Source organism: Canis aureus, chromosome 3, assembly GCF_053574225.1.
Source record: "Canis aureus isolate CA01 chromosome 3, VMU_Caureus_v.1.0, whole genome shotgun sequence".
In the NCBI taxonomy this organism is placed as follows: Eukaryota; Metazoa; Chordata; class Mammalia; order Carnivora; family Canidae; genus Canis; species Canis aureus.
The window spans coordinates 52,727,824-52,752,063 of record NC_135613.1 but is presented as its reverse complement, the minus strand read 5'-3'; the positions used below and the strand labels follow the sequence as shown (position 1 = coordinate 52,752,063).

Genomic DNA, 24,240 nt, shown 5'->3' with positions numbered 1-24,240 from the left:
AGATTTGCATGTTTTCAGTGTTAGGAGGTAATGTAGAAGTTCTTATGTCATTGCATGAATTTATGCTCACCCCAACTGTATACGAGACTTCCGTTTGTTTCAGTGTCAGTCTTTCCAGTGTCACTACTGTGGTGGTGCGTGGTGATTCCTTACCATGATGTAATTTGATTTTCCCTGAAGATGAATGAACGGACTTCTGATATATTTATTGGCCATTTAAATACCCTACTTTGTAAAGAAACTGTTTAAAAGTAACTAATTGGTGGGCAGCCCGGGTGGCTCAGCAGTTTAGCGTCACCTTCAGCCCAGGGCGTAATCCTGGAGACCTAGGATCGAGTCTCACGTCGGGCTCCCTGCAAGGAGCCTGCTTCTCCCTCTGCCTGTGTCTCTCCCTCTCTCTCACTCTCTCTCTCTCTGTCTCTCATGCATAAATAAATAAAATCTTTTAAAAAGTAATTAATTGGTTAATTTACAGAGTGGGTGCACAGGGAGAGGCAGAGAACCCCATGCATTCAGCATGGAGTCTCAAGACCCATGAGATCACAACTGAGTCAAAATCAAGAGTCAGACACTTAAGTGACAAAGCCGCCAAGGTGCCCCACCTGTTTAAATCTTTTGGCCATTTTTGGAGGTCACTTATGTTTTTCTTATTGATTTGAAGGTTTTTACAAAAATATGTGTTCTGGACAAATCTTTTATGGGGTATATGCATCCAAATATTTTCTCCCACTCTCCATGTGCCGTTTTACTCTCTTAAAATACCTAACAATGAACAGAAATTCTTAATTTTAATGTAATCCAATTTATGATTATTTTCTTTTGGAATTAAGATTTTTGCATTTGGTTGAAGTAATGTGAAGCACTTATACTCTTACTATTCATATTTAGACCTATGATCCATCTCTAATATATTTTTATGCTTGGTATGCATTTTTTTCTTATTGATATCCTATTGACTCAGCGCCTGTTTAATAAGAAGATTACCCTTTCTCTACTCCTAGGAAGTGATACTTCTATCATAAATCAAGTTTTTTTCTCTCTATGTGCATGATGTATCTGTGTGTATTTCTTTTATTCCATTGTACTATCTGTCCTTATGCCTGTACCATATTCTTGTACTTATTGCAGCTTTACAGCACACATTGACATCTGGTGGTATAAATCCTCCAACCCTGTTCTTTTTCCTCGAGACTGTTTTGGCCTTTAACATTAGAATCACCTTGTTCATGTCACCCACACCTGCTGGTATATTGCATATTGAATCTTTAGCTCAGTCTGGAGAGAATATACTTATTTGTCATGTTAATTTTAAACATTTAAATCCGTGAACATCGTATATCCCTCTATCTTACTACTTAGACTGTCTTTAATTTCTCTCAGTGATATTTTGTACTTTTCTGAGTAGCTTTTTACATTTCTATTTGGTTTATTTGCAGGTGTTTGATTTTTTTTGGTGCTGTTATGATACATACCATTTAATTTTCTAATTTTCACTGCTAGTGAATAGAAATACAATGTGCTTTTGTGTATTGAATTTGTATCTAGTGACCTTGATGATCTAAGTCATCTAAGTTTGTTTACTGGGTTTTTAAAAAAGATTTTACGTATTTATTCATGAGAGACACAGAGAGAGGCAGAGACATAGGCAGTGAGAGAAGCAGGCTCCTTGTGGGGAGCCCGATGTGGGACTTGATCCCAGGACCCTGGGATCACAACCTGAGTGGAAGGCAGACACGTAACCACTGAGCCACACAGCTGTCCATCCCATTGTTTACTGATTTTAATGACATATCTGTAGGTTCTTTTGGATCTCTTACACACACAGACAGCCCTGCTGTCTGTGAATAATATTTCTTTTGTTGTGTTAGCTAGGATCTTTAGTACAATGTTTAAGAGAAATGGCGAGAGAGGACATCATTGCTTTCTTCTTGATATGAAGGGAAAACCTTTAAGCATTTTGTCATTAAGTATTATGTTTGATGTAGTTTCTCTTGTAGATATCTTTCGGCAGACTAAGAAAATTGTGTTCTATTTCCAGTGTACCACATTTTATCATCCTTGGATATTGAGACTTATCACATGATTTTTCTATATCTTTTTATTTTTTCATTTTTTTATTTAAATTCAATTTGCCAAAATATTTTTCTGTTATCTTTTTAGTTGATCAAATGATTTTTTAAAATTCCATTGATTGACTTTGAAATGCTAAACTGACTCATTTAAGAGTCGGAATATGACCAATTTTGCTGTGGTGTACTATTTTTATATTGCTGAATTTGAGTTGCTACCCTTTTGTTTAGAACTGTTGCAACTTTGCTCATGAGAGATCTTGGCCTATGATTTCCTTACTTGTAGTTTCCTTGCCAGGTTTTTTGGTAATAAGATTATACTGGCCTCATAAAATCAGTTGGGAAGTGTTCCCTTTTTTATTCTAGTCTCTAGAAATTTTGTTTAAAATTGTTAATTTCTTCCTTTAAACGTTCGGTGGATTTTGACAATGAAGCTCTCAGGAGACTGGAGTTTTCTTTATGGAGAGGTTTTAAATTATGGATTCAATTTCTTTAATAGATATAGGATTATTTAGATTTTCTGTTTCTTCTTATGCCAGTTTGTAAACTGTTTTTTCTAGGAATGTGCCTTGTCTGAAATTTCAGGTGTATTTACACATAATTGTTCAAAAATATTCACTTACCATTCCTTGATTATTTGTAGGATCTCTAGGACCCCCCTTTTGAGGTCTGGTATTGGAAAATTCATACCTTCTCTACTCTTGATCAATTGTGTTTGCTATATTGCTTCTTTGTCAGTTGTTTTCATCTTTTCAAAGGAACAGCTTTTGACTTTCTTTATTTGATTATGTTTGTTTTCTATTTCATCAGTTTTTTTTAATCCTAGACACATTTTTCTTTCTATCTTTCTTGAGTTTAATATACTTTCTTATCCCTATATACTTTTTTTTTAATTTAATTTTTATTTTTTTAGTAGGCTCCATGCCCAATGAGCAGCTCAGATTCACGACTAGGAGATCAAAAGTTGTGTGCTCTACCAACTGAGTCAGCCAGGCTCCTATCCCTATGTTCTTGAGATGGTGACATAAGTCACTGGTTTTCAGCCCTTTTCTCTTCTGATATATGTCTTCAAAGCTATGGTTCCAAGCAAGGACTACTCTAGCAGTAGCCTATTCTTGACATACTGTTTCCTTATAATCTACTACATGTATTTCCTAATTTCTATTCCTATTTCTTCTTGATTCATTAATTATTTATAACAGTATTGCTTAATTTCCAAGACTTTGAGGTATTTTTCTGTATCTCTATATTGATTTCTAATGTGATTCCACTGAACTGAGAGGACATATACTGCATGGCTTCAGGTTTCTGGAATTCATTGGAACTTCTTTTATGGGCTAGCAGATCACATACAGGTTAACTTTACAATACTCTGTGAGAACTTGGAAAAATACGCATTCTGCAGTTGTTGAATTCAGTGTTTTATAAATGTAAATAAGTCAAGCTTGTTCAAATTTCCTGTATTTTAACTTCTTAAATCTGTTTAATCAGTTACCGAAGGAGGTGTATTTAAATGTCCCATTGATTTGGATTTGTTATTTTTCCTTTGTTTTCTATTTTTCTCCTTTATCAATTATTAATTATATATTATGTATCATAATTATTATATATATTTACTCTTTCTTTATTGTTTACACTTAGTGACAAAAGCATACTTCCTTGATGTATAAGTGTATTAAAAGATAGATTCTTTCACTGCTTTCTTCATAAGATTCCTCCCCCCTCTTATGTTGTTTTCATGTATTGTAATTTACACACATTTAAAATTCCAGAAGGATTTGTTACTGTTGTATCATACAGCAGATATTAATTTAGATTTACCCAGATATATGTATATACATACTCTTTCTGTTGGTCTTCATTCCTACCTGCTTTCTGGGATTAGTTTCCTTTTGTCCTGAAGAACTTCCTTCAGTATTTCTTTTAAAACAGTCCCATTGGTGACAGATGATTGTAATATTCTTCACCTCATCTTTGGTGTTTGGGGGTAAGAATATTTTCACAGGGTAATCTGTTGGGTTGGCAGTTATTTTCCTTCAGCACTTAAAGGATGGTATTTGTTGGGAAAGCCAGTCCTGTGTTCTCACGTTGCCATCCCTGCTGTCGAGCTGTGTCAGGGTAGGCCTGCGGCTTGGCATCCTTCCTTTCCAAGAGATAAAGAGCCCACGCAGCCTGTGCTGGGCTTCTTGCCTTGTGTGGGGCTGTATTTTTCTCCATTTTATTCTCAAGGGGTGCCCCTTCACTCTGCTTAAGGCACATGTATCATATGGCACCTCACCAACTCCAGTGTACATCTCTCCTCCTTAGGGAGGGACAGAGCTCTCTCCACTGTGGCATGAGGGCAGCGTGTGGAAGCAGTGTCCCGTGTCACCTGTCGGAAGAAACCTGCTGGCCATCGGGCACTGATAACTGCTTTTGAATCCGATCTTATCGTCTCTATTCTGTGTCAGCAAAGTGCTGCTCCCTCCAGGGCTTGGCAGCATTGTGTTCCTCAGAGACTCTGATACCAAGTGTTGAGAGGCTTCCCTGGGGTTGGTAATTGGAACACAGTACTTTGTTTCTGTGGGATTGGTGGCTGGTACAAGGTCATCTGTGACACAGCCATCTGTTGTCTTCTGACTTCTTTCTTTTCTGTTCAAAAATCATCTGTAAATCTTATTCATCCTGTTCAGGAAAGATTATCTTTTCTGTCTCTTGTTGGTTTTTAGCAGCTCTGCCAAGACAAGCCAAGGAATAACTTTCTTTGTTGTAATTTACTTGGATATGATAACGTTTCTTGAAATTGTGGCTTGTTGTCTCCAGTTTTCAAAATTTTTCTTTTGTTCACTTTCTAAATAACATTGCAGGTCCATTTTATTTCCTCTTTCTTCCTGGGATTTCAGTTACACGTGACCTTTCTTCATGACCCACACGTCTCATACTCTTCTCTGTACTTTCTGTGGTCTTGTCTTGTGTCAGGATGGGAGCACAGCTGTGTTTTTTCTTCAGCTGTGCTTAGCCTGCTGTTAAACCCACATTGAGTTATTAATTTCAGGAATGACTTTTATAATTCTAGAATTTACATTCGATTGCTTTCGCACGGATTTCAGTTTTCTACTGAAATTCATCAGCTTTCATGTTTTACTGGCCATGTTAATGTTAGTTATTTTAGAAGCCATAGCTGATGATTCTTCTGTGTGATGTGAATCTGTTTCTATTATCCTTTTCCCCTCTTTTTAGTCTTTGAATTCTGTGTCCTCACATATGTGATTTTTTGGACCGTTTGGTAGACATTGCATTTGAAAAATTATATAAGATCTTCACCCTTTCCCCTCAACCAATTAACTGCTTAGCTTTTCGTCTCAATGATGCTTATAAAGTATCAAATATATTGAGTCTTTTTTTTCTCCTTGTGATTTTGGCTCATCCCTTTGGTAGCTCTTGGAATCCTGCTAACAGATTACTTCTCCCTCCTCCTCATCCCCACCAAACCTAGCATTTCTAGTTGTTATTAGTGGCAGATATAAGGTAACTTGTCATAGTCAGGAGAAGGAATCTTTCTAGAAGCTTTCATCCTTGAGTTATCAGACCCCTTTCTGTGGACATTTTAGTCTCTTAGAAACATGAGCCTTGTGTACTTAGTCCCATTTCCTTGTCCTAGAAACTCCTGGAGGTTACATATGGTAGATAAGGGTACACTTATTTCCCTGTCTTGTGCAGTTCATTGGCCATCTTTTAGGGAGTCACAGAAATAATTTTAAAGACACTCCTGCTGGAATCTCCTAACTTGGAGTCTTTAAGGGATGTGGTTTTCAATCTTCCATGACAAGAAAAGAATTATTAATATTTACCAAATTTCTCTGTAGTTTAAAAATTTTATGTTATCTTTGTGGGTCTTGTGGGTTCTGTTAGTGGAGATAAGTGGCCACTTTCACAATACTGCATGAGGTAGGAAATAACAGGCTGACGGAAAAAGATGTGTCACATAGGTTTATGTAGAACTGTGGGAAGAGAGAATGTGTTGCTGAAAGTGACTCTGTCATGTCCTATTTAGGCTCAATTCTGAGTTTGGGTTTCTTTGTGTGAAAATATCAGATTCCACATTCTTTACATGTCTTTGTCCATAAAAATGGATTCTCTTTGTATAGGATCATAATTATTAATTGGTTAGGTTAGAAGTTAAAGACAAGAGCATTTCTGGTGGCAGTGTGTGCATCAGATGGTGTGTTACCACCATTCGTGGTGACGAAAGGGGGCTTGCTGTTTTTGTGTAGATTGAGGATTAGGATTTAGTTCCCCAATTAGGGATTAACTTTAATTAGTTTAAAATTATTAGAGCATTGTTTCCTTAAGTATTTCATAGACTCTACTTTTATGGTTGACATGATTCATGTGTTACATGTCAAGGATATGGAGTGTGGGATGCCAGGGCAGGGAGGGCTTCTGGCTTAGACAGCAGAGTTAAACAGCCAGGTTTATTTACTGGATCACTTCTCAGATAAGTTTGTGTGTTTAAAATATGTATTGTGATTCTCCAAGATATGAAAGGGTGAAATAACACAGCATTTCTGAAATGAATCTGAACTCCATCTACCCTTGACTTTCTTACTACTTCAAAGGAACCTCACACACTTCTTAAAGAATAAAGCGTAGGTTTGGTGATGATGCTGGCAGTGGGAGAGAGGGAGTGTTGAACAAGACTGCCCCAGATGAGATGATAAATTTCTCTTCTTTCCATTCCTTATATTCATTGTCACTGTTGTCATATTAAGAAATGTTTCTTGTTTGTGTAGGGGTCTTTTTTTGGTACTAATTTTAAGCCCTTGGCAGGAAAGTTTCTATAGGAACTAAGCAACCAGCCAAACAGAATGCTCAGATCGCCTCCCTTCCCTTGGAAGTCCAGTATAGGTGATGGAAAGGGGACAGCATTGGCAGTAGTTCCTCCTGGGAAATCCCTTTGCTTGACCCTAGATTCCTCTCTTATCTTTCATTCACCTGACAGTTTGGTTTCCCAGGGGTGACTGGCAAGTGGGGGTAGGATGATCCTGAGATACCCAGAGTCCATACAAACCTTTCCTTGGAGGATGCGTTCCAAGGGCAGATCATACCAAATCATAACCTCATCCCCATTCCTTTACTTGAGAGCAGCCATAAGAGGTTACAGAGAGTCAGGCTGGTGGTGAGGGAGCGAGTGATCAGTTACTTATGGAATCAATAAATCTCTTATGAAATAGTATTTGATTAAGTTTCTTCTTTCTCCTGAGACCACAACATCTATGAGTTATTAAATGTCTATCACTGGCATAGTGTGTGTGTGTGTGTGTGTGTGTGTCTGTGTTGTGTATGTGTGTGTATGTTTACGTGTGTGTGTTGGGAGGCTGGGGGAGGTAAGACCCCATATGTAGTTCCCTTAGGTCCTGCACTGAGTAATATCTCCTTGTGGCTACTGGGAGGGGGAGGAGGTCAGAGGGAATCTTGTATCCAATTTGGCAACAATAGCATAATCACTTAAGATACATGGGAAAAAAGGAGATTTTGGAGCGTGGGGAAGAAAAATCACAGCTAATGACAGACAACAAGTCCCCTTGCACCAAACCACACCCTAGCACTCAAGTCTGCTCTCCCTGTCACTCTGAGCAGAGCTACTCCAGTTAACTCTGGTGGTGATGGTGGGCGTGGGGGCAAGGCTGTTATTTTCCTTGATTCTTCCAAAGAAATTTCATAAATAGTTTGCGTAGTATGTCAGTCTGCATCTGGGAAGCATAACACGTTCTTGGCACCATGGTGCACTATGACGTTTGTCCATTGCCTCTTGGAGAAAAAGAAGGGGGGATACCATCTATTTAGAGTATTGGATATTTTGGTGTCTGTTATTTAGAAAGTTGTGATTGGGAACTCTCTTCAAGCTGAGATTATTTTTGTCCCCAAATAATCAAAGCCAGGTGCCCTTCGGGAGGTTGCAGGGTGGTGGCTGGTATACTTGGGTAGAACCAATTGCTGTTATGCGAATCACATCACCACATTAGTGAACAAGGGGATTTGGATAATGAATATTGTTCCAGAGAGGTTTGGCCTTATGGTTCTGATAATGTAGATGCCAATGCTGGGGATGCAAATACACTTTCTCTGGGACAAACAACATAAAACTGTGGCTTCTTTGATGACGTTTCGGTTGATTTGGGGGAAGGGAGATGACAAATGATAAGGGGTAAGTTATAGTCCGTGGAACCTAGTTTCTAATTTCTTTTTCTCTCCTACCACTGAGTAGTTGTGTGATTTTTTTTTTTGCAAGATTTTAACCCTTTTTATGATACAGTTGCTTTTTTCTTAATCCAAGACTCAGGAAGGAGAGTATCTATTCCAAAAGTTGTAAAGAACTTTTTGAAGAGTAAAAGAGACCCGAAGATCCTGAATTTCTTTTTTCATCTTCCTTTTGCTGCTTACCACTGCTTTTGCACTCAACCTAGTTATCATCATCATGACTATCACCTTGTAAACCATCTTATTGACACTGGTATTAATACTTAGGCCTTCACTCAGTCATTCATCCCACATGTGATTAGCAGTCTCTCTGAGGCAGATCTTTGATCATGATATCACTCTAATTGGACACCATCATCTGAATGATCAGTGTCTTTACAGCCCATGTCTGAAGTCTTTATAGTCAGGATCCAGCCCTCTTTTGAAGCTCTAGCACTCTATGCTACTGTGATGCTGAACGTTCCTTCTTTGCCACACATACTCAGGGATTCCTTGTTTCTGCATATTAGCTGCCAGTATCTCTGTTCTCAGAAGTGCTTTTCCCTCCATCAACCTTTGCAACATAGCTGACATGGCACCTGCTTCACCCAGAGACACTGTCTTTCTCTTCCAGCCACACTTAACCTGTTCCTTCACCATATCACATCACATTTTTTTTCTTACAGTAGAGTCTAAATTCGTACTTTCTCTTCTTCACTGAGTTAGAACTTCCTTGAGGGCAAAGGTTCCCTGGCTGACCTTTTGGATATACTGTATCTAGCCCAGTGCAGTGCTGACTGTGCATTTCCATCTTGACTTTCTCCCTCATTTATTTCCTGGGGAGAATTACATCACTTAATTTTGTATTACTCTAGTAATTTGTAAAGGATGTCCTATGGCTCTGCACTGTTCTTATAAAAAATATTTTGCTGAGGACAATTTTCCTATATATGGAGTGCAGAAATCCAGCAGACCAGCTGCAAGATACATCCTTATGAGCACCTTTGATGTGGAGCAGGAGGACTGTTCTCTTGCTGCTGCCAACATACCCCATCCCAGCCTTCTGGTCTTCACTTGTCTGCTGGGCTTTCTGAAGTGCTATCAGTCATTTCCCTCTGATCAAATACTCATCAGGAGGTGAAACAGGCAGTCTAATCAGTCCAAGTTTGACAGACAGTGAGGAGAAAAGGCCACAGCAAAGCTTACATGATTTGTGTGGAATTGTGTAGCTTGTTGATGGTAATGTCAGGGAAGGGTCTCAACATTTTGTAATTTTTCTTGCATGGATTTCTTCTAGACCAGCCAGTGATTTCCAGACTTTAGTCATTTATTTTTTTTTTTTACTTTGTGTAAATCTTTCTTTCTTTCTTTCTTTCTTTCTTTCTTTCTTTCTTTCTTTCTTTCTTTCTTTCTTTCTTTCTTCTTTTTTCTTTTTCCTATGTCTGTGTGATACTCATGCTTTGGCTTGCCGATGCCTTCATCAAGATACGTGCAACATTCTAGAGAAAAATTTATAGAATTGGGTACAGTTAGTGATGGCTGTCTCCCCTCAGAACAATCAGGATTGCAGAATCGAGCTGACCACTTCTTTGTTGCTTCTCCACCCCTTGATCCCTGGGTGTTATGCAGAGCAGCATGAAGAGAGGGAGGAAGGACCACCAGTCACAGTGCTGGTGGCAGCCCTGGTCACAATATTAAGCAGCATTACATGTCCTGCTCATCATCACAATGTCAAAAACCACAACTTGGTATTTCTGGAGAAATACTCAAGATTTCTCTAGAGTAGTAGAGTATGTGGGAAAGATTACGGTTGTGAGGCATGACAGACTTGCCAGCAAATTGCCAGCTGTTATGATTACTGCATTATCCTTGTTTATTTTCTCGGCTCTAGAGTGATAATAAGGATATCTGCCTTGCACAGTTTCTTAAAAAAAAAAAAAGTCTTTTCACGAGATCCATCATTTTTTTCAACTAAATGCGTGGATTTCAAAGGAAACCGAAATTCACTGCCATAATGGAAGATGAGTGTCACTTGCCATAAATAGAAGGCTGCCCTTAAAAAAGTAGTGGTATGAAACGATGTCATTAGATTCTGAGCCACAGAGTAGCAAAGGCCAGTAAGTAGTCATGAGTAAGCAGAAGCAGAAACTGAGCAGAAATTGGGGAATCAGAGCCATGAGGGAGTGGAAACCAAAGCGAATTGAGAGTATATGATGAGGCAGTTGGTGTATAGCCCCAGGTGTGGTAGGAGGATAATTCCATAGGAAGGGAGCCACCTCGATGACAGGACAGAAAGGATGTATAACAAATCACTAAATCTCTCTGGGTCTAGAAGCCCCTTCCGATGCTCAGATCGTCTTTCACTCTCCCAGAGGTCTGCCGTTAATGAGCTGTCTGGGTTCCTGAGAAATTTTTTATCTCTTTATTTCTATTTTTATACTTAGGCTAATAGACTATTGCTGGAAGCTGTTTGAAAGAGTTGCTATTCTTTGAAAACACATGAACTTGAGGCAGTTGTAAAGATGATGACGATTCTTAGGTTAATTGGTAAAGTTAATGCAATTCCTGTTAAAACAGGAAGGACTTTTCTTTTTTAACCTGACAGTGATTTTTAAAAAATATTTTATTTATGTATTCATGGGAGACACAGAGAGAGGCAGAGACACAAGCAGAGGGAGAAGCAGGCTCCATGCAGGAAGCCCGAAGTGGGACTCCATCCCAGGACTCTGGGATCACACCCCGAGCCAAAGGCAGATGCTCAGCCACTGAGCCACCCAGGCGTCCTGACAAAGTGATTTTGAAGTTTATCAGGGACAAGTGAAAGACCAGATAATTCAGGAGCCAGTGAATGACAGGGCCATACATATATTGCCAAACTTTATTTATTTTTATTTATCTATTTATTTTTATTTAATTTTTTAAAAAGGATTTATTTATTTATTTATTTATTTATTTATTTATTTATTTATTTGAAAGAGAGAGAGAGAGCACAAACAGAGGGGAAGGACACAAGGAGAGGGAGAAGCAGACTCTCCACTGAGCAGGGAGCCCACTGCAGGGCTCCATCCCAGGACCCTGGGATCATGACCTGGGCCGAAGGCAGATACTTAACTGACTAAGCCACCCAGGCACCCCATACATTGCCAAACTTTAAAATGATTTATGAGGATATGATAAAACAAGAGTGGAACTGGTAAAAAGAATGGACAGACCAGAGGAAAAGAATAGTGAAACCAAAATTTAGAATATAGTAAATCTGTAGGAAGAGAGGTCAGGACACTTGTCTAGATGCTTCAGAAAAGACAAAGTACAGTTGACCCTGGAACGACGCAGGTTTGAACTGTGTGCGTCTACTTACACGTGGATTTTGTTTTAGGTAAGTATAGTACTGTAAATGTATTTTCTCTTCCTTTTGACTTTCTTAAACTTATTTTATGGTAAGAATGTAGTATATAATAAGTATAACCTACAGAATATATGTTCGTTGATTGACTTTATGTTGTCAGTCAGGCTTCCAGTCAACAGTAAGCTAGTAGTAGGTAAGGTTTTGAGGAGTCAAAAGTTATACATGGTTTTTTGACCATGTGGTCAAATGTTTGACCATTCTGACCAATGTTCCAATGGTTGTGGTGGCCCTGACCCCATATTGTTCAATGATCAACTATCATCTATACCTCAAACCACATACCAAACCAATTCTACACTGATGAAAGTCTTAATGTAAAATGAAATCACAAAAGATAGAAGTAAAAATGTAAGAGAATCTAATGTAGAGGTTGTGGAACTGCCTTCCTGTCCTTTACGCAGGGCCAGCTTTGGTGGGCATATGATCTAGGCAGTCATATAGGCTCCATACTTGATTTCATGCTCTGCTGCCTCCATCTCGAAATTCTTAGTAATTGTCGCACAGAGGTGCTGCATTTTCATTTTGCAGTGGGTCTTGCAAATTAAGTAGCTGGCCCTGCCTGTTTGCAAAGGTAGAAACTATAAGGCCAAAGAAGAGCTTCTCTAGATCTAAAACATCATACCTAACATTAAAATGTCATAACATAGTTTTGGGAGATGCCTTGGCAATGCCTCTCTCCCCAAAGCCCAGCACCCTCCAGAGAACCACTAGCCGCAAGCTGCCATAAGCCTTTTCTTGGATCGAAGGGTTGGAAAATTGGGCTATGTGATTTGTTGGACACATGTTTACATGGAGGGCCTGCACAGTCCTACAGATTTCATGACTCCAAGACGTTAACTGACTTCCAAGTTTTATATATTTGAATGTTTAAAAAATAAATTTGGCTCAAAGATGAAAGGGCTGGAAATAATTTCCATGTCCTCATTTGTGCGCTTCAGATATTACTACTGACATTTTATAAATATTCTAAACCTTTCTTCACCTTCTATATGTCAAGATAAAAAAGGACATTTTAGATAATAGCTGGGTTGTGGGCGGTGCCTCTCGACTGGGGGCTGACGACCAACTGACGATACTGAGTGATGGGCACTGGGCACTGTAGGCAACAGTGTTTTCCAAAACAACCAGCAAAAGGCTCATCTGAATCTTTGTTCAGCGCTCATACAATTTACTGGTGTCAGGATTTTTTTTTACTTCAAAATCTTCCTGTGCCGCAGCCTCCCTTCCCTACTGCCTCCAGTCCTGTGATTTATACCCCACCATTCAGCACAGACTCCCTCTGCTCCCCATCTCGACTCTGATTCCTTATCCAGCCTAGTATTCCACTCCCCTCCCTCTCAAGGGGCCCTTCTGTTCTCTGCTTTTATCATGACCTGTGGAAGCACATTGGAGATTTTTAACCTTTTTTGGGTAATGGGTAACCTTCTGAAAAATCTCATAAAATTGTGGATCCTCTGTAGGTCTGTATGCAATGTTAGTAGGTTGATATTCTTGAAGCCTACACGTGGGTCACAGCTTGGGAGACCCTGCTAGACATATGCTGTCCTTTTTCCACTTTGTTCCTTCCCTCCGCTAGCCTTAACTGAATTGCTTTTTCTCTGTGACATATACCACTCCCCATACAATCTTCCTTACAGAAACCCTGAATTGAGTGGCGTTCCATTTGAATCCTATTCCCCTATGGGCAAAGAACATACTTGATCGATGTTAATCCTATTAAATTTGTTGAGGTTTGTTTTATGGGTTATCATATGGTCTGTCCTGGAGAATGTTCCATGGGCTCTTGAGAATGTTACATATATCACTACTGATGAGTGGAGTCATCTATAGGTCTCTTTTAGGTCTAGATGTTTTATAGTGTTGAGTTTGTCAATGTCGTTGTTGATCTTTTGTCTAGTTGTTCCATCTGTTATTACAAGGGAGGCTCTGGAGTCTCCAGCTATTATTGTTGAGTTGTGCATTTATCCCCATAATTCTGTCAGTTTTTGCTTCTTGTATTTTGGGGGGTTCAGTTGTGAGGTGCATATGTGCTTCTAATTGTGTCCTCTTGTTGGATTAACCCTCTCATCATTATAAAATATTCTCTTATCTCTGGTAACATTTTTGTTGTTTGTTTTGAAGTCTGTTTTGTTTGATAGTAGGATAGGGACACTGGCTCTCTCAGAGTTCCTATTTTCTAGTGTAACACTTGAATTCCTTTTATGCTTTTTAAACCATATATTGTGAGTTATTTAATGATTGCCCTGGGGCTCACAATATACATCTTACCAGAATTGACTTCAGATTGACACTGAATTTCAATAAGATAGAGAAACTTTACTGCCATACAACTCTATTTTCTCCTCTTTCTTTTTAGTGTTATTGTTCTACCTATTGTGTCCATGTTACCAGCCGAACAGTACATCATTATGATTGTTACTGTATAAAATTCTATCTTTTTAAATAAGAGAGAAAAAAGGGAGAGCAAGAATGTATTTATAGAAGCTAGTTATATTAACTTTATTTACAATTTCTGATTGACTTCATTTTTTTCCCTATAAATTTCTGCTACTTATCCCATTTCATTCTTCTATCCCATTCAATTTGTTCCCTTCTTGGGGCAGAAGAAAACTGTCTTCTTAAATTTGGCTCCTGACATTTAAAAAACAATGCTAAACCAAAGCTCGTCAAAGTTCTGGCCTCTTTGGAAGTCCCTCATCTGTTCAAATGACTCTTCTAGTATCCTTGGTGGTGATGGTCCTCTGAAGTCAGAATCACTTTTCTTAATGAGTTCATGCCCTGGCTTCACCTTCTTCTGTGCTTTCTTGGTAACTTCTAAGAATACATTGGTTATCGTTCCAGGTCTCTGGGCTAGCCATTCCTCAGCTTCTTCGTTTCCCACTTTCTGTGTCCTCTCTGGAAGCCATACTTTCAATTGTACCATTACTCAAAGTGCTTCCCTGATAAAAATGTAAGCACTCAGCATGCCTTTTCTTATCACCACAACCTCTTCCTCTCCCCTCGCCCGCCCTCCCTGTTGAAGCCCACTGAGCCTGCTGTTTCTTCTCATAGTAATGTTTACCATCCTCCCCTAGTCTTACCTGGTCCCCTAAGTCAGACACCCTCTCTGGATTGACATTCTTTCTTACCATGGTTAGCCAAAGTACAATGCTCTTCCTCTGGGTGCACTGAATCTCTTTCCCTTGTTACTGTTATTTTATTCCTTCTTTACTAATCCCTGATCTTTTTTTTTTTTTTAAATTTTTATTTATTTATGATAGTCACAGAGAGAGAGAGAGAGAGGCAGAGACATAGGCCGAGGGAGAAGCAGGCTCCATGCACCGGGAGCCTGATGTGGGATTCGATCCCGGGTCTCCAGGATCGCGCCCTGGGCCAAAGGCAGGCACCAAACCGCTGCGCCACCCAGGGATCCCTACTAATCCCTGATCTTAAGCCTGTACAGCTCACTTTGTCACAGCCTCTATGATGGACATTCATTGGGTTTTGATGCCCCAGCACTCATTCAGTGTACTTTTGTTTGGACAACTCTCAGACCAATGTGCTGTTGCAGTGGAGTTGACTCCATTTTGGCTCTAGAGGTGGACATTACATTCAAACATAATGACACAGAATCTCAGCCCCCTGGCTGCAATGGTTGGTCTAGGGATGGGTACCAATCAACCAGAGACAATGAGATGCAGTGAGAAAGGTGCTGGGCCTGTTGGGAGAGAGTCACAAGCTTTTGGAATGGAGGCCATCAAGACTCTCCTCACGTGGGATCTGCAGAAGGTAGAGCCAAGGGGGAGAAAGATACTGGGTCTTACAGCACTGCATGAGACTCTTGATCAACCCACACCCAAAGCTAGGAGAGTTCCAGGACATTTTTATTATAAGACTCTTAGTGTTCTAGACCCAATTCAGTATGGAAGGGGCTGTTCATCCCCTCCCTCAATGCCAAGTCCTTCTTGGGCACCAGCAGGGTGTCTAAGAATTTAGTTCAATTCAACTAAGTTCTAATACTACCTACCTGGAGACACCTTAAGGTTTTACAAGTTCAGGGTTTAGACCTACAAGATGGCCCCCCACCCATGCCATTCACAAGCCATGGGCTGTTACCTGTGCTTCTGGCTAAGTAATGGGGTTCCCAATGACCTCCTCCTTAGGTGTGATTAATTTGCCAGAATGGCTCATAGAACTCAGGGAAACAATTACGTACATTTACCAGGTTATTAAATGATAGGAATCAATAGCCAGATGAAAAGATACATAGGGTGAAGTCCAGAACAAAGGTGTTTCTGTCTTCCTGGAGCTTGGGGCCTGACTGGCTTGGTGGCACCTAAAGAAGTATTGTGGCTCCTCACATGTGGAAATGCTCCCACAAAAGGACGAAAACTATGTCCTTTTCGGCTTTTATGGAGGCTTTATTACATAGTCCTGATTGACTAAGTCATTGGTCATTAAGTGATTTAACGAGAGGTTGAGGGTGGTTGGTATTCCTGGCAACCAACTCCTACTCATAGGTGGGGTCCAAAAAGTTTCATTAATCACAAGACACCCACTTCACCTTTGAAATGCTTTCAGGAACTATGGATGAAGACCAGATATATCTGAGAAATATATTTTTGTCATGCGAATGACCTGGTATATATTTCTTTTAAATCACAGAAAACAGTAAATTATTATTTTTTTTGTTCTTTTTGTTTTGACTAGTTTGAATTAGATTTCTCACTTTTGCCACCAAAAGAATTGTAACTGATAGATCTCCCTTCTTTATAGCTGGACATTTTAGGATACAATGAAAGCACAATATCTAGATAAATTGAAAGTCTTTAGATTCTCATAGTAACCTCCTCAGATAGCCTTTCTCCCCATCATATGCCAGTGGAGATAACAGGCAAAGGACACAGTCAGACAACTCACAAAAAAACTGATAAAGTACCACTAGCACACAAGAAAAAAATTTAACTTCATTTTTAAAAAAAGATTTTATTTATTTATTCATGAAGAGACACAGAGAGAGAGGCAGAGACACAGGCAGAGGGAGAAGCAGGCCCCAGACAGGAAGGCCAATGTGGGACTCTGTCCCTGTGCCCTGAGATCACATCCTGAGCCAAAGGCAGATGCTTAACTGCTGAGCCAGCCAGGCACCCCAATTTAACTTCATTTTTATTCAAGATGTGCGAATGAAACCATAATATACTCTGTTCTTGCATTTGTAATTGACAAAGTCTTGAGCAAATAACTCGGTGTCATTACCAAAAAACATATTTTCTTAGTAATTCTTAATGGTATTGTATATTTCTAGAACTTTCCTGGGGGCAATTAGGCAATATAAATTTAAAGCCTGAGTATTTTGAATATCCTTTAATCCAGATATTTCAATTATAGAAATCATTAAGGTTGTTATTCACAAAGATAAAACTACATGGCTGTTCTTTGCAGCATTGTATACAAAAGCAAAATATTTAGAACAAAAAATATCCAAATTATAAGAGATTTTGCCTAGTATTTAGGAAGTGATTTTGTATTGGTATTCAAATTGGTTATGAAATGTTATCTTTTAATGGATTAAATAGTTCTCTAGGGCCAAATTTTTAGATAATTTAATTGAACTTTTAAGAAAGATTTTTATTAACGAGTAAGAGAGAGAAAACATGAGCTGGGGAGGGGCAAAGGGAGAGGGAGTAGCACGCTCCCCAAGGAGCAAGGAGCAGGGCTTGAGCCCAGGACCCTGAGATCATGACCTGAGCTGAAGGCAGATGCTTAACCAACTGAACCACCCAGTTGCCCCTAATTGAACTTTTTTTTTTGAAAGCCTATTATATCAGGCTCAAGAGCCACAGAATATAGTTCCTATCCTTGAGAAACTGCCAGTCCACAAAATAACAAGCACTGATGATATATATAAAAATATTAAATGCTGTAAAGCTAAATAATAGGCAGAGAGTAACAGGTGAGGAAGGCGTACAATCACACCAGTAGAATTCAGGAAGTCTTTATGGAGGAAATAACATTTGAATTTAGCTTTGTTGGATGGCAGGACCCTAAGAGACCATAAGGCTAGTGGTCTGTACATGCCTGCCAATATTTCACAGTAAAAACTTAAAAGAGGAGAAAGTGTGATAGGAAGCTCCTAACTGTGGCTGAGGCCACCCTCTGGACTTGGCCGTCCGCCCACTACCCTGGCCTCTAGAGAGCATTGGCTTGAACAACTTGCCTGAGGCCTTAAGTGTGGTTGGCTCTGTGCTGTCATTCCTGGGAGTTCAGCCTTGTGGTCTGGGTGTGTTTTCCATCAGATTTATCTTTGCAAAGAGGCAGGGGCTAGGGAGATAGAATAGAAAACTGGGAAAATTCTCTCTGAATTCCTTCAAATGAAAGCCTGCTGAGATCTCCAGGGAGATTATATGCAAAAATCTTGGCTTTGCCTGGGCCTGTATGAATGCCATGGACTCTCTTGTTCAGTAGACCAGGCTGATCACAGCCACATGGAAGAATTTGTGTCTGTGCATTGCTCCTCTCCTGTTGCTTTGCATTTTGGATTAACAGCCTTGGCTCTGAGATCGTTGGACCATTTAAAATATAAGACCAATCATGGTTTTGCAGTGGCCTGGATAAGGGCTAGTGACTCAGCAAAATTTGGATGAGGAAAACAAAAAGAGATGTGACTCTGCAAGTGCCATTTGGGGAGTGATCAGGAGACCCAGAGGAGGGCACCTAAGTGGTTCAGTCAGTCAAGCATCTGCCTTCGGCTCAGGTCCTGATCCTGGGGTCCTGGGATTGAGCTCCCTGTCATTAGGCTCCCTGCTCAGCAGGGAGTCTGATTCTCCCTCTCCCTCTCCCTCTTCCCCTCCATCCCACTGGTGCTCTTGCTCGCTATCTCTCACTCACTTGCTATCTCTCTCTCACTCTTTCTCAAATGAATAAATTTAAAAAAAATTTTTTTAGATCTTTTCTTTTTAAGATTTTATTTATTTATTCATAAGAGACACAGAGGGAGAGAGAGAGGCAGAGACACAGGCAGAGGGAGAAGAAGGGTCCCTACAGGTTGCCCAACGGGGGACTTGATCCCAGGAGGTCACGCCCTGAGCCAAAGGCAGGTGCTCAACCACTAAGCCACCCAGATGCCCCTTAAAAACCTTTAAAAAGAAAAAGACAAGACCTGGAGGAGTTCACAGGCATCCATGCAGCATGGAACATGTCTATGTTCCTGACCCTAGCAGTTTTAGTGCAATAACATTGCAATTAAAGATTAGATATAGGACACAGTGAGATGTTGGCAGTCCAGTAAATGGCCTTATAAAGTTAAATTTATCTAAGTGAGTAACACACTGTAGTCTAGAATCTGGCCTCAGGATCCTAATTTTGTCAGTATATATTAAATGACCTTTCCTAGGTGCTGATTCACTTTAGTAGAACTTTCTGAGATTGGTAGATAAAACTAGAATGACACCTGTGGATTTCAGGGAGAGACTGCACACCAAGATCATCCTCACTGCAGCTGCTTCTGCCTGATATGCTTCCCCACTCCCCCTCCTGCCCAGAAATCTTGGCACAGTTGGCTCCTTCTCATTGTTTCTGTCTCAGCTTGATGGCTCAAGACACTGTTTCATCTGTAGAGACTACACCAAACCAAGGTATAATGTCTCAAACACAATAAAAGATACTTTTCTTTTGCTCATTTAACAGGCAAAGAAGTCAGTGGAAACACTGGTCTGTGGAGTCATTCAGAGATTCAGGACGACAATGATCCTTCTCATTTCAGACACAGTTTTCAAAGTCTTTGTGAAACTTGTCATCCTTCAGCCAGGAAGAAAGGGAAAAAAGATGAAGGAGCATGTGCAGGGGGGTTTGTATGAGTGAAATCTGAAAGCGGGCACATCACTTGCACCCTCAGTGCATTACTTAGAATTCATGCCTAATTTCACAGAAGGCTTGGAAATGTATCCAAGCTGTGGGCCAAGAAAAAAAAAAAGAACATTGATTGTTAGCAGCTCCTGCCATTACAGTTGTGTTCCAAAGGGCACCATTTTTACCTAGACTGTGTTATAAATGTTGCCTCTGGAGTTGTGTTACATGGTGGCTCTGTTCTCTATTTCTGGCACATACAACAGTGAGCAGTGATAGCAGGTCATAGCAGGTGATTATTGTGATGTGGATCAGAAAGTCTCAAATTGACATGGTTTGCATCTGCTTTCTTTGGACGCAGGATTTCAGGGGAAGCCACATTGTATACAGTGGTTTCTTTGGGTGTGGGCAGTTACTTGAGATGTTAATGAAAGCAAGATAAAATGGTCATAATGTTTTCATCCTTGCAAGAGGTAAATTCTTGTCCCCAAATCTGGGTAGGTTGAGTCCCTGAGTCAGGACACCCTTTTAAGCATAAAAGATTGGGGTAAGGACTGTCAGATGTTCCTACCAGTACCTTTATTTTGTGCTCAGTTTAGCGCTCAGTCAGGTTGTGAGAACTGTGCTTTGGGAGACCAGGTAAAACTCTTGACTCTGCAAAGTATGTGTTTTGATCCAGTGTGTGTTAATTAATTTTTAAATTTTAATGGCAAAAATAAGTTTATTTGGGAATAACAGAATTGCAATTTGGGAACTGAATGTAGGCAAGTCGCTCAGGGTGCAATAATTTATATAGTTGGATTCTTAGTTTGATCCATCAAGAGGGTCTTACCCAACCCAAGTGAGACCCATAGTTAGTGATGATGTCACACTTTATCATTCATAAATGCAAGTGCTCGTAAAATATGCCATTTGATCCTCACAACAGTACTGGAAGATAAGATAGGGCCCCTATCTCAGAGAAATGTGACTTGCCTCAGTTCACACAGGAAACGGACACCACTGAGATCATCTCTCACCTGTATCTTCCACCATCTTCCCTGGCTCCTTAACCACGACATAAAATCAGGCTCTAGTCACCCCTTGTCTTATTGAAACAACAACAACAGACTCACCCCTTCCTCCTGCTCTCTCCTTCAACTTCTAACCAGCTCAAGATTTCTTGCCTTTTCTCGGTGTCTGAACTTCTCTAATAGGATTTCCCTGCTTTATAAAAATGAAAGAGAATATGTATTCAATATATATGATAAAATAAATGTGCATACACATGTGTATATAAATTTAAGAAAAATAATAATAAACAGTCCATTTATTCCATTTAAAAACTATGAGCAGTGTGATACTGTGATTTATAATAAAAGATATATGTATTTGGTCTTGTCCCTGTTTCTGGCACAGAGCTCCTTAAACAATTGGAATTTCTTAATTGTTGAGAGCTATTAAGGTGTCCTTTTTTATTTTAGTTATGTTAGTAAGGTATCTTTTGGAAAGCACCTAAGGAAGGGAGTTGTTGCCAGAGGAACCAACCACATTATTAAAGGATTGGATTTTCAGGTTCCAGACTCCTGACCTCCAGGGAGGGGAAAAGCGTCTGGAGGTCGAATAATTGCTAATGGCCAGTGATCTAACCAATATGTTTATGTAATGAAGACTATGAAAACCTAAAAGAAGGGTTCCAAGAGCTTCTGGGTCCACATGTGGAAGTTTCAAAGAGTGATAGACCCAGACAGCATGGAAGATCCACACCCTTTCCCCCACACCTGCCGTCTATATCTCTTCCATCTGGCTGTTCCTGAATTTTATCCTTTTATACTAAATCGGTAAGCCAGTAAGTAAAATACTTCTCAGAGTTCTGTTAGCCATTCTTGAAAATTCGTCAAACTCAAGGAGAAGGGTTGGGAGAAATAATTGGAACTTCCAATTTATAGCCGGTTGTTTAGAAGCACAGGTGATAACTCAGACTTGTGATTGGCATCTGAAGTGGGGGTTGGGAAACAGTCTTGTAGAACTGAACCAGTAACCTGTGGGATCTATCTCTGGGTGGACAGTGTCAGAGCTGAGTGGAGTTGTAGGGCACCTGGCTGGTGTCAGAGAATTGCCTGGTGATGTGGGGACCCCCTAAACACACATACACAGGAATTAGTGACCAGAATCTATTTTAAACAGGAAAAATAGTACTCTGATCAGTGTAAGAAATGTATGGTCAGTTAGGAAAAAAACAAAATAGGTAGAGAAGCAGCATGGGAAGGAACATCAGTCAGAAAAGAAGAAAGGAGAGAAAAGATTGCATTCACAGTATTATGATAAAGGGGGATAAGCTACAGGTGGAAGAAACTGAAACATATTATGCTGATGTTAAAAACATTTTTAAAAAAATCTAGGTTGTCCAGATTCAAAAATTAGACTCTACCTCTACCAGCTCAAGTTGGGATTGGAGATAACTGGACTAAGGACATTTCTGACATTTTACATGTGGCCAAAGGTCTCAACCAAAATCTCATTTGGACAAGTTCCTTCAAGTATTGTTGAGTAAAAAATGTCCACATGAATGCAGTGATTCCAAAGCTTAAAAACGGATATTCCCAATAATACCAAAATCCCAGTAGGAAAACTTGAAAAACAAGCATATCATTAACCAACACTCTATCCCATCTGTAAATCCTGTTTTTTAAACCAAAATAAATAAGTATGGTGAAAAAGTAATAGACAAAATAAGAAAGAAAGAAGAAAGAAAGAAAGAAAGAAAGAAAGAAAGAAAGAAAGAAAGAAAGAAAGAGGCTTAAATATTGGGAGGAGTCAGAATTGTCATTGTTTTGTAGGTAATTTACAGGAAACCCAAGCCGATAATGGAAAGTTGTTTCATTTATGAAAAGGGTCCAGTAGAGTGGCCAGTTACAAAATAATTGTACAAAAAATGAGTAGCTTTTGTTTAGGTCAGCAATAAACCTTAAATAATCTCATTCTCAATAGCAAAAAAAAAAAAATTCTAGAATTAAATTTAAGGAAGAAATGTCCAGGATACACAAAAAATATGACCACATGTTATTAAGTGACATGAAAGATTTCACTCCTCTGAGAGAGATTATATTTCTGGATGAGAAGATATGATATTGCTGGTCTACCTTAATTGCTATGCTTAATGTAATTCTTGGAAATCTAATATATTTTTAGGGGTTGACAAAATAGCCAAGAATATTTCAAAATAAAAAAGAGTGGCTCAACTTCCAGCGGCGGAGTGCAGCTGCGGCCAGATGCGAATGGGCCTCGGTAGGGTCTGCAGGTTCGAGTCCCAAAACGGGGATGAGCTTCTTTGATCTCTTTCAGGGCTTTTTTTTAGCCTTTCTGGACCTCAGAGCCACAGAGATCCCTTTTTGGAGGGATGACTCCAGATGAAGATGAGGACGATGAAGAAGAGGAGGAAGAAGCAGCCCCGTGAAGCCATGGGAGCTCGAGGTCTGAGGTCCCCAGGTCCCGGAGGAATTTGGCTTTGGCTTCACCTTCACTCCAGGAGGGATGCGTTTCCATGATAACTTTGGCTTTGATGACCTGATTCGTGATTTTAATAATATCTTCAGCGAGATGGAGGCCTGGACCTTGCCTTCCCACCCTTCTGAACTTCCAGGTCCTGGTCCTGAATCAGAGACACCTGGTGATAGACAACCGGAGGGACAGACACTTTGGGACTCAATGGTTAAGTATCCAGATAGTCACCAGCCCAGGATCTTTGGGGGGGTCTTGGAGAGTGATACAAAAGTGAATCCTCCAAACCAGCACCAGACTGGGGCTCCCAGAGACCTTTTGGTCTGTTTGATGATATGTGGCTTGTGACCCCCCGTTCTAGAGCCAGAGAAGACAATGATCTTGATTCGCAGGTTTCCCAGGAAGGCCTCGGCCCAGTTCTGCAGCCCCAGCCCAAATCCTATTTCAAGAGCATCACGGTGACTAAGATCTCTAAGCCAGATGGGACAGTAGAGGAGCGCCGGACTGTTGTGGATAGTGAGGGCTGGACAGAGACCACAGTAACCCATCAAGAAGCAGATGGCAGTCCTAGAGATGATCCAGAATCACCGACACCTCCAGCCCTGGATGATGCCTATTCCATCCTGGATTTATTTCTAAGACATTGGTTCTGGTCCCGGTAGCCTTGTTAACCCTCAGAGGCCTTCAGATTCTTTCCACCCTTCGCTCACTGTCAGTGGGCTTAGCTTCTCCTGCCACCTCAGGGTCTTGGGTGTATGGAACAGTGAGTTGGGGGTATGTCAGTATGTGACTCACCCAAACTGACCAATAAAACCTTTATTTATGCTAAAAAAATAATAAAAAGAACGAACAAAAATGCACTAAGAGAAATGAAAATATATTGCATAAGTACAAGTAAGAGGAAGTAGCAGCAGGTCAGTTAGGATTAGGAGCTTCGTGTGTGATTATCTCATAAAACTTTACAGGTTATCTATAGTGATGGAGCAATTACTAAAAAATAATATGATTACTATTTCATTTCTCAAAACATGGTCAATTTCACATGGCCTTAAAGTTTCAGTATAAAGAATTCTAAGGATTTATCTCAAAGGAGCAATCCAAGATGTGGGCTGAAATTTATCTACATGTATGATCCATGGAGCATTTTTTTTTTAGAACAGAAAAACACCAATTGACTCCAGCATTCAGATGCAGATTAAAAAATTATAGGAAAAAAATCTACGGGATGGAATACTATACAGC

General features: G+C 39.9%; 1 long non-coding RNA gene and 1 pseudogene across 1 annotated transcript in view; both read left to right on the top strand.

Annotated features, from left to right (window-relative positions):
- The window catches only part of LOC144310907 (uncharacterized), a 119,462-nt gene extending 98,598 nt beyond the window's left edge, over nt 1–20,864 (top strand). The window contains exon 10 of the long non-coding RNA XR_013376570.1: nt 19,360–20,864. This is a non-coding gene — a long non-coding RNA (uncharacterized LOC144310907). The remainder of the gene's footprint in view (nt 1–19,359) is intronic.
- A 1,939-nt stretch (nt 20,865–22,803) lies between these two features.
- Nucleotides 22,804–23,857, top strand: LOC144305349 (HCLS1-associated protein X-1 pseudogene; annotated as a pseudogene).
- Nucleotides 23,858–24,240: the final 383 nt, after the last annotated feature.